This window comes from Balaenoptera physalus, assembly GCF_965194825.1.
Source record: "Balaenoptera physalus genome assembly, chromosome: 10".
In the NCBI taxonomy this organism is placed as follows: domain Eukaryota; kingdom Metazoa; phylum Chordata; class Mammalia; order Artiodactyla; family Balaenopteridae; genus Balaenoptera; species Balaenoptera physalus.
In genome coordinates, this window is record NC_138889.1 from 42,570,234 (window position 1) to 42,583,675 (window position 13,442).

Sequence of the window (13,442 nt, forward strand, 5' to 3'; positions counted from 1 at the left end):
TGGTGGCTTCTCTCATTGCGGAGCATAGGCTCTAGGCACGTGAGCTTCAGTAGTTGTGGCATGCGGGCTCAGTAGTTGTGGCTCGCGGGCTCTAGAGCGCAGGCTCAGTAGTTGTGGCGCACGGGCTTAGTTGCTCCACAGCATGTGGGATCTTCTTGGACCAGGGCTCGAACCCATGTCCCCAGCATTGGCAGGCGGATTCTTAACCACTGTGCCACCACGGAAGTCTCTACATTCTTTTTTAATATTTTTTTCCATTATGGTTTATCTCAGGATATTGAATATAGTTCCCTGTGCTATATAGTTGGTTATAATTCTTAACTGTTGTCAATTGCAGTTGATTTAATTTAAGCCTTGATCTTATTCCCAGGCTTGACTAGATATTTCCTTTGATAGTCAAAGAAACCAATTTTGGTTGCCAAAGCTAAAGTTTGCTGGGTGAGATTAGGAAAATATCCTGTTCTTGCTGGTATCTTCCTGTTTCCTACCTGAAATGTTATCAACCTCATTTACCTGGCCTAATGTTCCTTTGCCCATTGGTGGCCTAGCCCAGTCAAGAGAGGGTAATACTGTTTCTTATGCCCCCACCTCACGCACCTTCTTTTCCTCCAACTTGTTTAAAGCATGTGCTGTTTTTCCCTCCTCTCCTGAAACGCTTCCTACATTTACAAAACAGTCAATCTGGGCTTTCTTCCAGTTCTGATCTTCACTACCCAACCCCCTCTGCCTCTCCACCCACTAGTTTCCTTCCATCTTCATTTCCACTTCCTAATACGCATCTCCTTATATTCTGCAGGGGTCCCTTCTCCTTATCAGATGCAGCAGGTGCTACGAAGGGAATGAGGAAAGGAGGAAAATGAGGGAGAGAACTGTTTATTGAGTTGCTCTTCCATGCCAGGCCCAGGTGTATATACACATTGTCATTATTTAATTCTCATAACACTACATAGTAGGCATTATTACCCTTTTTTAAATAGCTTAAGATCACACAGCTAGTAAATGTAGGGCTGAGATTTAAATCTAATTCTATCTGAATCCAAATCTCATTCTTTCCACATGACCACACTGCCTCCCATGAACTGAGGCATGTCCTGACTTATAGCTTAAAACATTAGTCTCAAATCCTAATGCATCTTTGAACAGAGACTATACAGAAAAGAAAGGCAAAGTCCAAAGTAGAATGTAAGCTAGATCTCAAGTTGGTGACTGGCCCAGGCAGGGTGAACACCCAGAGGAGAGCTTTCCCTTGGAGAGAGACATTTCAGGTGGTTACAGGGATTCATATTAAACAATGGGCAGTAAATATGGGTGACTCACTGACCAAGTTCTTATGAATATTGAAAAGTAAATGGTTTCCAGTTGGTCCAGATAAAATCTATAATAGATGATAGACAGATAGACAGAGAATGGGTGACCACTGGGATTCTCAGGATTGATTCAGTTAGGTTTAATGTGTCCATCAACTAAAAACTTGTTTAATAGTAATTTCCCACAGGAAGTTTTTCTATTTTTGGGGTTTTTTTCTCCAAATCATATTTATTATTTTTTTCTCTGATTATTAAAAAAAAACTATAGGAAAACTAAAAAGTACTAAACAGCACAAAGAAAAAAATATATATATATAATTAATATAGTAAATATATATGTATTTGTGAATATAGCTGCTTTGTTTCTTTAAGATAAATTCTTAGATGTGAACTTTTTGGACATAAAGTGTGGGTCATATTTTAAACACTTGGTAAAAACCTACAAATTCCCTTGTTGAATGGCCAGAGGAAATGAATTTTAAAATGACAGACTGGAAATGCAAATAGCTAATAAGCCCAGGACTTTATTAGTAATTAAATTAACTTAAGGGACATATCATTTTTAACTATTGAAATAGAAGCTTTTCATTCATGCGATTTTTTTTTTTTTTTTTTTTTGGCTTCAGGACAGGTTTAATTACTCCAGTTAAGGATAGAGAGATAACACCTAGAGTAGTTCTCCCAGCCTTGAGGATTCAGTAGAACACTGACTTTCATTAAGGAAAATAGACCAAATATTGCTAATACAGAGCCACTGCGTTTTTCAGGCAAGTCAATTAGGAAAGCTCCTCCTTGAAAACGGATGAATAGTTCTCAGAAAAAGGAGGAGCCATTATTCCTCTGAACCACCCATGAACATTCCAGAGAAGAGGCAGATAGAGAGTTAGATTCTAGAAGAGACGGCAGCGAGGAGCTAGGCCCTTACGCAGGTGGCGGTGGCCAGCAGAGATGGTGCAATGAGCCTCAGGCCTCCCTGGTCCTAGGAGAACGCTCTGGACCAGAAGTCTGCGAGAAAAGGCTGGGTAATGCCACCAGTCTTCACAGACAGACAGGCCTCCTCTGGACTGTAGCGCAGCTAGGGCTCCTCTTCCTCATACCAGCACTGTTCACTGAAGTCAGGGGAAAAGGCTGCAATCTCTCAACTGGCTGAAACCACAGTCTGAGCCATGGCTTGTGTTACAGGTGTTGGTGAGGCCAAAACTCCCACGAATTGAATCTGGGGCCACGTGGCATGCTCGAAACACTCTGGTGGGTCCCATCCCTCTGGGTCCTCCAGATCTGGATGGCATCCTTGTGGGGGAGGATTTAGGCTCAGATTGGCCCACTGGCCATGAACTCCACCAACTGCTGAGAGAAAAAATGCCCTCCACATTCTTGGTAAAACTTCTGGCAATCTTCCTTTCTCCACAGAAATTCTCTCATTTGTACAATGAGGAACTTGTTGCTCTGAATCTGCTGATGAACAGCCTCCAGAATCAGTGGGTGAACAACTGCAGGCTTGATCAGGGCCAGAGTGAGGTGGAGAGCATGAGGGCTCCGCAAGATCAAGGTCGTCTGTCTCCTGCCATCAGAGAGCCTGATAAGAGACCCATCAGGGCTGCACTCCCCACCCTTCCTACTCTGGAGCCCTCACTCATTCGACACTGAGCAAAGGCAAAAAACAAAAAACAAAAACAAAAAGCAAAAAAACCCAAATAACAACAACCCACAATAGACATGACCTCATGGGACATTTAGTCTAAAATACATATACCATTTATTGAATTCTGTTTGCCAAGACTGTGCTAAGCACTTTATAAACATTACATCTAATCACCACAAAACTCTGTGTGGTAGTTCTTGTTACCGACTGAATGAGGAAACAGATGTTCAGAGACTGACTCACATGTCACATGGCTACACAGGCTGAGGATTGAATCTCAACCTTGACTGACTCCAGAGATCTCACCATTAGCTTCTGGATGAAGAGGATTCTTTCAGACTGCATTTCAAAGAATCAATTCAATGACTGGGTGTTGGTTAGGGTACAGGGAAGTGGTGTTCTCATGTTGCTCGTGGGAGTATGAATGGATATATCTTTTCTGCAAAGCAATCTGGCAAAATTATCATAAGCCTTAAAGAGTTTTCATCTTTACCTGGAATTCCATTTTTTGCATTCTACCCCAAGGAGAGACTCAGAAATGTGATCAAAGATTTATGTACAGACATACCTCAGAAATATTGCAGATTCAGCTCCAGGCCACTGCAATAAAACCAATATCATAATAAAGTGAGTCACATGAATTTTTTGTTTTCCCAGTGCATGTAAAAGTTACTTTTGCACTATACTGTGGTCTATTAAGTGTGCAATAGCATTATGTCTAAAAAGAGTACATTCCTTCATTTTTAAATACTTTATTGTTAAAAAATGCTAACCATCATCTGCGTCTTCAGCAAGTCATTAATCTTTTTTCTGGTGGAGGGTCTTGCCTCGATGTTGAAGGCTGCTGACTGATCAGGTGGTGGTTGCAGAAGGGTGGGGTGACTGTGGTAATTTCTTAAAATAAGACGACAATGAATTTTGCCCCATCGATTGACTCTTCCTTTCAGGAACAATTTCTCTTTAGCATGCAATACTGTTTGATAGCATTTAGCCCACATAGAACTTCTTTCAAAATTAGAGTCAATCCTCTCAAACCCTGATGCTGCTTTATCAACTAAGCTGATTTAATATTCTAAATCCTTTGTTGTCAGTTCAACAATCTTTCCAGCATCTTCACCGGAAGTAGATTCCATCTCAAAACACTTTCTTTGCTCACCCATAGGAAGCAACTATCCATTGCTTCCATTAAAGTTGTATCATGAGATTGCAGCAGTTCAGTCACATCTTCAGGCTCCATTTCTAGTTGTCTTGCTATTTCCAACACATCTGTGGTTACATCTGCCACCGAAGTCCTGAATCCCTCAAAGTCATCCATGAGGGTTGGAATCAACTTCTTCCAAACTCCTGTTAATGTTGATATTTTGGCTTCTTCCCATGCATCATGAATGTTCTCAATGGCATCTAGGATGGTGTATCCTTTCCAGAAGGTTTTCAATTGACTTTGCCCAGATCCATCAGAGGAATCACTATCTATGGCAGCTGTAGTTTTACAAAATGTGTTTCTTAAGTAATAAGACTTGAAAGTCAAAATTACTTCTTGATCCATGGGCTGCAGAATGGATGTTGTGTTAGCAACATGAAAACACTAATCTCTTTGTACATCTTCATCAGAGCTCTTGGGTGGCCAGGTGCATTGTCAATGAGCAGTAATCGTTTTTTCTAAGCAGTAGGTCTCAGCAGTGGGCTTAAAACATTCAGTAAACCATGTTGTAAACAAATGTGCTGTCATCCAGGCCTTGTTCTTCCATTTCTAGAGCACAGGCAGAGTAGATTTAGCATAATTCTTAAGGGCTCTAGGATTTTTGGAATGGTAAATGAGCACTGGCTTCACCTTCAAGTCACCAGCTGCATTAGCGCCTAACAGAGAGTCAGCCCTGTCCTTTGAAGCTTTGAAGCCAGGCACTGACTTTTCCTCTCTAGCTATGAAAGCCCTAGATGGCATCTTCTTCCAATATTAGGCTGTTTCATCTACATTGAAAATCTGCTATTTAGTGGAGCCGCCTTCAGTAATTATCTTAGCTAGATCTTCTGGATAACTTGCTGCAGCTTCTACATCAGCACTTGCTGCTTCACCTTGTACTTTTATATTATGGAGATGACTTCTTTCCTTAAACCTCATGAACCAACCTCTGCTATCAAACTTTTCTTCTACAGCTTCCTCACCTCTCTCAGCCTTCAGAGAACTGAAAAGAGTTAGGCCTTGCTCTGGATTAGGCTTTGGCATAAGAGAATGTGGGAGCTGGTTTGATCTTCTATCCAGACCACGAAAACGTTCTCCATATCAGCAATAGGCTGTTTCTCTTATCATCTGTGTGTTCACTGGAGTAGCACTTTTAATTTCCTTCAAGAACTTTTCCTTTGCAGTCACCACTTAGCTAACAGTTTGGTGCAGGAGGCCTAGCTTTCAGCCTGTCTCGGCTTTCAACATGTCTCCCTCACTAAGCTTAATTATTTCTAGCTTTTAATTTAAAGAAAGACGTGTGACTCTTCCCTGCACTTGAACACTTAGAGGCCACTGTAGGGTTATTAATTGGCCTAATTTCAGTATTGTTGTATCTCAGGGAATAAGGAGGCCTGAGGAGAGGGAGAGAGATGGGGAACAGCTGGTTGGTGGAGCAGTCAGAACATGCATATTTATCAATAAAGTTTGCCATTTTATGTGGGCATGGTTTTTAGCACCCCAAAACAATGACAATAGTAACATCAAAGATCACTGATCACAGATCACCATAACAAGTGTAATAACAATGAAAAAGTTTGGAATGTTGTTGTTGAGAGTTACCAAAATGTAACACAGAGACAGAAAGTGAGCAATTGCTACTGGAAAAACGGCGCCGATAGACTTGCTTGGCACAGCGTTGCTACAAACCTTCAATTTGTAAAAAACACAGTATCTGCAAAGTGCAATAAGCGAAATGCAATAAAATGAGGTATGCTTGTACAACAGCTTGAATGTTTGATAATAAAAAATGAGTGTATATATATATAATATACTCTATATAATATACCCTAACAATACATATTATTATAATTTATAATAATATATGTAAATATAGAGAGAGTATATATACAATTATATATTATTTAATATATCAAATTAAATGACATAATGATATAATGTCTGGAATTTGCTCCAAAATAAACTGGACCAGGAGAGGAGAAATAGATTGAAGCTGGGTGATGGTTACATTTAAGTTTATTATATCATATTTCTATATAAAAAGCCTTAAGATATTTATAATAAAAGATGATTCCATCAAGCATTATTTATTACAGTGAAAAATATGCCATGAGACAAAATATACAGCCGTTAAAAGGGATGTTTTTGAGAAAAATTTAGTAACATGGAAAATGCTCTCAGAATGATGTAATCAGGACACAAAACTGATAAAATTTCATTTCAACTATGTAAAAAATGTAAAGGAAACACACCAAAATGTTAATAGCAGGATTATGGTGATTTTTATTTTCTTATTTATGTTCTTTTGTATTATTTTACGAATACCATTTATACTCAGAAAAAAGAAAAAAGTAATGTACTGAAGAAAACAGTCAATCTTTACCTCTAACAGGTCCCTTACTCTTGTCACTGTTGGAGATGGGTCATTGGTCTGATTAGCCATCTGAGCCCATGTGACCTGGGTGGTAGTTTTTGGTTATGTGTAAAGGAGGTTGTTGGAGAGGAAATAAATCAGCTGGTTTTGTCATTTATACCCTATGTTTCTGCAGGACACAGGCAGTTGTGTTTATGAGAGATATTTCCATTGTCAAGGAGTGACGGTCAGATTAACAGCTCTGCTTTAGTTCTATAAGTGTTTTGGAATTTTTTGTCTTTAAAAACATTCTATTGATGTTTTCATATATACATTCATTAGGTATTTAGAAAGAGCCTGCTCTGTGCCAGGCACTATGCTAGGTCTGGTTTAAAATATGAAAAGAGCAGAGTGCCCACACTGAAGGAAGTTCAGTCTAATAGGAGAAGCTGGTGGAGACAGTTACATCGTATAGAAAAGGCTGAGGTAGAGGTAAGCTCAGGATGAACCGTCAGACCCAGAAGTCACTTGCTGCTAAGATCTTTCACTTAGCAATTAAACTTTTGGTATAGTATAAATGGTATGGTCTTTTTCCTCACACAATTTAGATTAGATATTATTACTCTGCCCTTAATTTCAGGCTTTTATGATATTCCTAATGTGATTTTTTTAAATAGTCTGACTGGTAGGCCAGGATCTGACCTTTACATTCCAATCTTACATGTTTGCTCCACTGCAAATAGTATTTTCTTCCTCAGAGAAGTATGATCATCATAGTTCAAACACCACAACCTTCCTTGGTTCCCTTGCCTGCAAGCTGAATTTTTTACTGTAATTGGCCTTTATTATAGCATGAACTTTATAAAATAGAAGTCAGGTTAAAATTAATATGAGAAAAGGTGGCTTTTTTTATTCTGGCACTCAAAACCAACGGCTTCAATTGGTACTTCAAAAAAAAAAAAAAAAAGTCTTACGGAAGCATTTTTCAAAAGAGTGTCAGATCAGTGAAAGCTATTGCTTATATCCTGCGAAAATGAGTTGCAGATCTGGTGATGCTTTCTAGAAATAGCATTAACAAAATTTTTATTTGGTATTGCTATTAAAAAAAAACACTAATCATCATTCCTCCCTCTATAAAATGCAATATTAATCAAATGGCTTAAATGTCATGCTTAATTATCCTCTTTCACTCTCTGAGGATCTGATTTGAAACAAAGCACACAGCAGAAATAAAAGAGAAGGAGGAAAAAATAGCTCAAGAGCAATTAAGAGCATAGAATTAGAGCTGGGGCTAAGAAATATGACTCAACCTGTAGGATTACAGAAAATCTCCTTGTAACGTTAGTTCCATGGCTCTACCCATAGAAGAACTATATTTCCTTCTCTTTGCCTCCTCAGAGATTTACTGAAGACATCATTTTAAGTGGTTAACCAGCAATAGAACCAGAAAATACAGTTCTTTTCTCAGAAGGTAGATTTTACATTGAGTTTAGAGGATGAAGTTTGTATAATTTTAAATGATTAAAATGTAGATATGTCCCTGGACCCTACTAGATAGAAAAAGGTGTATTCAGAAAAATTAAGATTTGCATCCTGGGTTGTCTAATTCCATGTTCAAAGCCTCTGTCACAGTCCTGCCCATTTCCCCTGTCTGGGTACTAGGCTAGGCTCTAGGAGGTAAGAAGATAAGAACAAGATCAATCTTAGCCTGGAAGAGCTGACAGTTTATTTGGAAAGATAGATAAATTGCAAACTGACTACCACAAGGGAAAGGTAGCCTCAGAGAACAGATCACATGGTATGGGAGCAGTTTTATTTATTTATTTATTTATTTGAATCAGATTTTTGCTAGTTTATTTTTTGTGTGTCACTGAAATCATTAAAAAAATTATTTTTAACATCTTTATTGGAGTATAATTGCTTTACAATGGTGTGTTGGTTTCTGCTTTATAACAAAGTAAATCAGCTATACATATACATATATCCCCATATCCCCTCCCTCTTGTGTCTCCCTCCCACCCTCCCTATCCCACCCCTCTAGGTGGTTACAAAGCACCGAGCTGATCTCCCTGTGCTATGCTGCTGCTTCCCACCAGCTATCTATTTTGCATTTGGTAGTGTATATATGTCCATGCCACTCTCTCACTTTGTCCCAGCTTACCCTTCCCCCTCCCCTGGGAGCAGTTTTAAATGAGAAGATTTGGGGGCATTGACTCTGCTTGTTCTGGGATTGTGGCCGCCAAGGGAGTCTGTGAATCTTCACAGGAGAGACAGCAATTGAGCTGGGTCTTGAAGAAGGAAGAGGAGCCTTTCTGGCCTGGGGGGTGGGAGAGGGGATGACTCTAGACAGAGAAATAAGAGCATCTTCAAATAGATAGCACCATAAAATTGCTGCGCTGTGACAAGACCCCAAGATTCTAACCCTAGCAAACGGGTGAACAAGAAAAGGGGCTAATATAAGAAAATGAGGGAAGAGTGGGATATGGTGAGTTTAGTTTGTAGCTGGTTGAATTTTAAGTATTCCAGGTGGAAATGTCCAACCAAAAGTTGAATATATAATGTTGATCTGGAGCGTTCAAAGAGGTAGTAAGTAGAGGTACAATTTGGAGTGATTGGTGAGTGATGATGGTTCAACCAGTAGAGACGGCTGAGATCACCCAGAGGGACATTTAATTCAAGAGGAGCAGATAGTGAAGGATGGCACCCTAGATCACCAACACTAACGAGCAGTCCTGTGGTGGTTACAACAAATGCTACTATTTATCTACATCATGGGTTAAATGGGCTGTTATGAGTTGGTCCAATACCCATGCTACCATTTATAAAGATTCCTATGTAAAAGTGCAGAGTGAGTTCAAGCAACTTACAAAAAAATTGGACCACAAACTGTAAGTTGCTTGTGTGTACTTCCTTTTACTTATCCTAAATATACCATTTTACCCCATGGCTCCAGTGTCCTGGAACTTGGAAACGAATTCCAGCCAACCAATTCCTGGAAACTAATGACCTGCCCACATGCTTTATGTTTTTATTCCATTTGAGACTATCTTCAGCCATAGCTTATATTTTAGTCCTACTTGGTTCATTTGTAGCTCAAGAAAGGTGACATCCAACTTTTGCCATTACAACAAACTCTGTGTGACTGTCATGTACTGGCAATGGTGCTATGTGCCCTTTCTTTCCCTCTGCCACTGTGATTGTCACCAGAGAAGGACTGTGGGAGTGGCGACTTTTTAAATCAAGTAGGGCTTTTCAGGCAACAATATTGGTGTTCAGTGAGCAATTGCTTGTGGTGCCAGGAATCTTGGTGTGGTGAGACTCTCAGAAACACCTTTCTAAGACCTCTGTGTGATATTGTTATTCTATAATTCTTTGTCTAGTTTTTATTAAAAATACTCGTGAAATGATTTGCTATTTTTATTTTTTGTTTCAAGTCCATTTGAAAGAGTTAAACACTAAACTCTGTTCTCTGGTTTCTTTAACATGTATGACTATTACTAGGGACAGAAATATAATTACTATTTGGCACTGAAGGGGTTCAGAATGAGCCTCCCTGAAATATGCCACTTTAGCTTATGGACTAGTTTGAGCTGAAGTCAATTAAGGCCCAAAAGATTCAGGAAGAGCTGTTGTTGTTACTGTTGTTTTACCTCCCCCTTAACTGCCTAAAAGAATTTAGACAGAGGGTCTGGTCCAGGAAGAGAACTATCACCAGAGATAACTACAGAGAGTGTGGGCTACACGTGGAAAGCTGGGGGAATCCAGCAGGACCTATCTGTTCAAAATCCTCTCTGTTCCACTGTCTCTGCATGGCATGGCAAACATTTGTTTACCAGACATTGGCTCTTCCCATTTTCCTGTGAATTGTCTTCCTTCCCTTTGAAGCCCCAGACCCCTACTGCCTTCTTCTTAGTTCAGAATATGGCATCTCAGACTCAACTGCCTGACTTTCAGGGAGCCTCTCATTGTCTGTTGGGATCCCATACGTATGTAATTAAATTTGTTTTTCTTTTGTTAATCTGTCTTTTGTTAATTTAGTTACCAGGCCAGCCAAAAGAACCTAAATGGGTAGAAGAAAATTTTTTCTCCCCAACAGCACATACTGACTATACACAGTGTCTTTGGTTCTATTCAGAACGCACAAAAGAAGGAGCTGCTTCATTCCGGAAGCTCTGTGTCTTCCCAAATCTCTTTAGTTACTGCAGTAGTAATGCTACAGAACTGATAAAGCCTCTGAGGAAGGAACTTCTCTTAATAAATTAGTCTTAATGTGAGGGGGTGAGGGGTGAGAGATGTTCTTTCGTTAAGCACTAGGCTGTTCCAGCAGTTCAGGGTAAGTCGAGGATGGTGCTGCTTGGCTGGAAACTCAGGAGGCCCAGGCCTGGCTGAGCAGAGAGCCGAATGCCTGGAGAAGAAGAAGAAGTGATTCTAGAATTTATACCTACCCTTGTATATTGTGAGTACCCCCAACCCCTTCAGGGCACACCAGTCCAACTTCTACCTGCAATCTGAGGGCCTTCTCTGGCCTCTGGAGCCCCCTTCAGCTACCTACTTGGCAAGCAGGAAGTGTAGGAGAATTACCACCTCCCTGGGAGCAGCCTTCAACCAGTGATTGACAGGAGGTGGTATGTAGATACCCCAGCTCCCTCACCCGGCTTGGACAGCTGACGTGTATGCTTTATACTGGCTTTCCCAGCAGGATTAAGCTCAGTCGCCCACAGTAGTAGCTGGTCTGACAGTACATTCTTTGTCAGCCACCTTCCCTTCCTTGTCTCACTTTTCCTCTTTCCCTACTCATGTTTGCTTTCACTTCCCCAATAATCCCTTGCACTGGCAACTTTGGCTCAGGATTTACTTCTGTGGAAAGGTGAGAACTAAAATATGTCACCTCGTCTTTCAGAGAGAGAGTTTCAAGCCCATGGCACAAATGCCCTCACATCTACAAGGTGGGCATGGTGAGCAGGAAATCAGTGTGAAGGCATGAAGTGCTCCAGATTAGTGTGCTGTCCAGAGCACCAAGCAGGGTACTTAGACGACAGAGCTCGGAAGGACACTGCTTACCCTGGGTTTCTTTCTCTGTGCTTGGTGCTGAGTAGCCCTCTTCTGCCCATACATTCTTTCTCAACGCTGGGATTAATTCAACTAACAAGGGTTCCATTTTCTAAATCACCATCACATTCGAGCCTTGCCTCCCTGTGATTTTGCCAAGTCATCCGGAAGGAGCATCCCAATGTCTTGAGTTACATGTTCACAGGCAGTATCTTGGTTTCTTTCCTGTAGCTAAATATCTATTATTTCATGTGCCTGGCACCCCTGTCCCTTCTCCTAGGATCAGTCCCATCATCCCCTATTCCAACCACATGATTCTGTGAGACCCACCAGGTCCATCAGTAGAATCGAAGGACATCTGCTCATCACCTTCTCCTCCCAGACACAGTTGTTTAACGAAGGAATGTAAGGTGATGAACTGGAGGATCTTTGGTGTTTTTTAGTGTTTGACTTCAAACACACTGAGAACTTGGCAATCATCCTGGCTTCCTCCCTCCAATCTCTGTCAACCCTGCTCCTCCCGTTGTCGACACCTGGATCCAAGTCTCCCCTCTGCTCCTGGATCACTTGAACAGCCTTCAAACCTCCTGCCTCAAGCCCCAGCACCTCTGTTCTCCCGTTGCTAGACTGTTCTTTCTAAAATGCAGATCTGATCTTCTCAGTCTCTACTTGTAGCCCTTCTGTGAATTCCTGTTGCTCTCTGGAAATCATTCAAATCTTGATGAGGATTTCAAAACGGATGGGACACTTCTTGTCTGGGCCCCTGTCTACCTCTCCAGCCCTCTCTCCACTCAACTCTTTGAACAAAAAAACATGTATTGCCTGCCATTTCAGCAAACAAAGACTGTTGCCCGCCATCAAGCCATCTGCCACTGCAAACCAACCGAGTGCGCCCTGAGGAGAATTCAGGATGGAGAAAAACAGGACACTGGCCATAGATAGTTAAGATGTATGTCAAAGGAATGATTTCAATGAGCCCAGACTCTTGCATCTTCCCATGCATAGAAAAACACTAAATTCGTTAACTTGAGATATGTGGTTTTTTTTGATTATCAGTCATCTTTTGGTGTTTGTTTGTTTTTATTTTAACAAAAACTCCTCTATATCGTGGATCCTCCCTTACTTCTCTGGAACAGTTCCTCAGAGCAATCTGAGAGGCTATCTCCTGGGCCATAATCTTCAGTGTGGTCCCTGAATAAAACATAACTGGCAACTTCTAGGGTGTACGTTTTTCTTCAGTTGATAGCTCTTTGCGTAACACGCTCTAGCTCTTTCCACTCCTGTAGTTGTCGAATGAGCTATACTCACATTCATCTCGGTACCTTTGCACGCGCCATGATTCCCTCCTTATGGAATTCTCCATCTTCCTCCCTCTGCCTCCTCCTCTGTGACCTAATGTCTCTTGCTGGTCCCTTAGGACTGAGCTGAAGTGTCACTTTCTCTGGGAAGACTTCCCTGATTCCTTCTCACCTAGATAAGTGCACCTTGTACTTTAGTATGGTGACACTTATCAAACCATTTTCTAATTGCTTATTGACCTGTGTCCCTGGAGCTCAACGGGGTACAGAAGCTGATGTCTAACTTTCCTGGAAAATTTCCAAAGTGAAAGGTGGCTAGGCTTCCCCTCAAGGCCCAGTGAGAAAAGAGGACTTTGGTGTGTGTGGGGGTCTGTTCTCCAGGGTTTAGGTGGGAGAAAGGTGCAGGATTTCTCCTGAACCAAGTGGACACCTCAGAAGGTACCTGGGCTTGAGTCATAGAGACTCTTGAGTGCATAGACACCCTACCCGGGTCTCTGAAAACCTCACGTACAGGAAAAGGAAAGCTTTCCACCAGGGCCAGAAAAGTTAAATAACTTGCTCAGGATTTCACAGCTAGGATGTGATAAAACTGGAATTTGACTCTGATTCAATG

General features: G+C 41.0%; 1 pseudogene across 1 annotated transcript; it reads right to left on the reverse strand.

The window, feature by feature from the left end:
* Window positions 1-4,264, reverse strand: LOC309636480 (nucleoside diphosphate kinase 6 pseudogene; annotated as a pseudogene). Its single transcript has 2 exons — window positions 4,106-4,264; window positions 1-2,927 (listed from the first exon to the last, which is right to left on the reverse strand). The product of its transcript is annotated as a nucleoside diphosphate kinase 6 pseudogene (transcript).
* Between the last annotated feature and the right edge of the window lie 9,178 nt (window positions 4,265-13,442).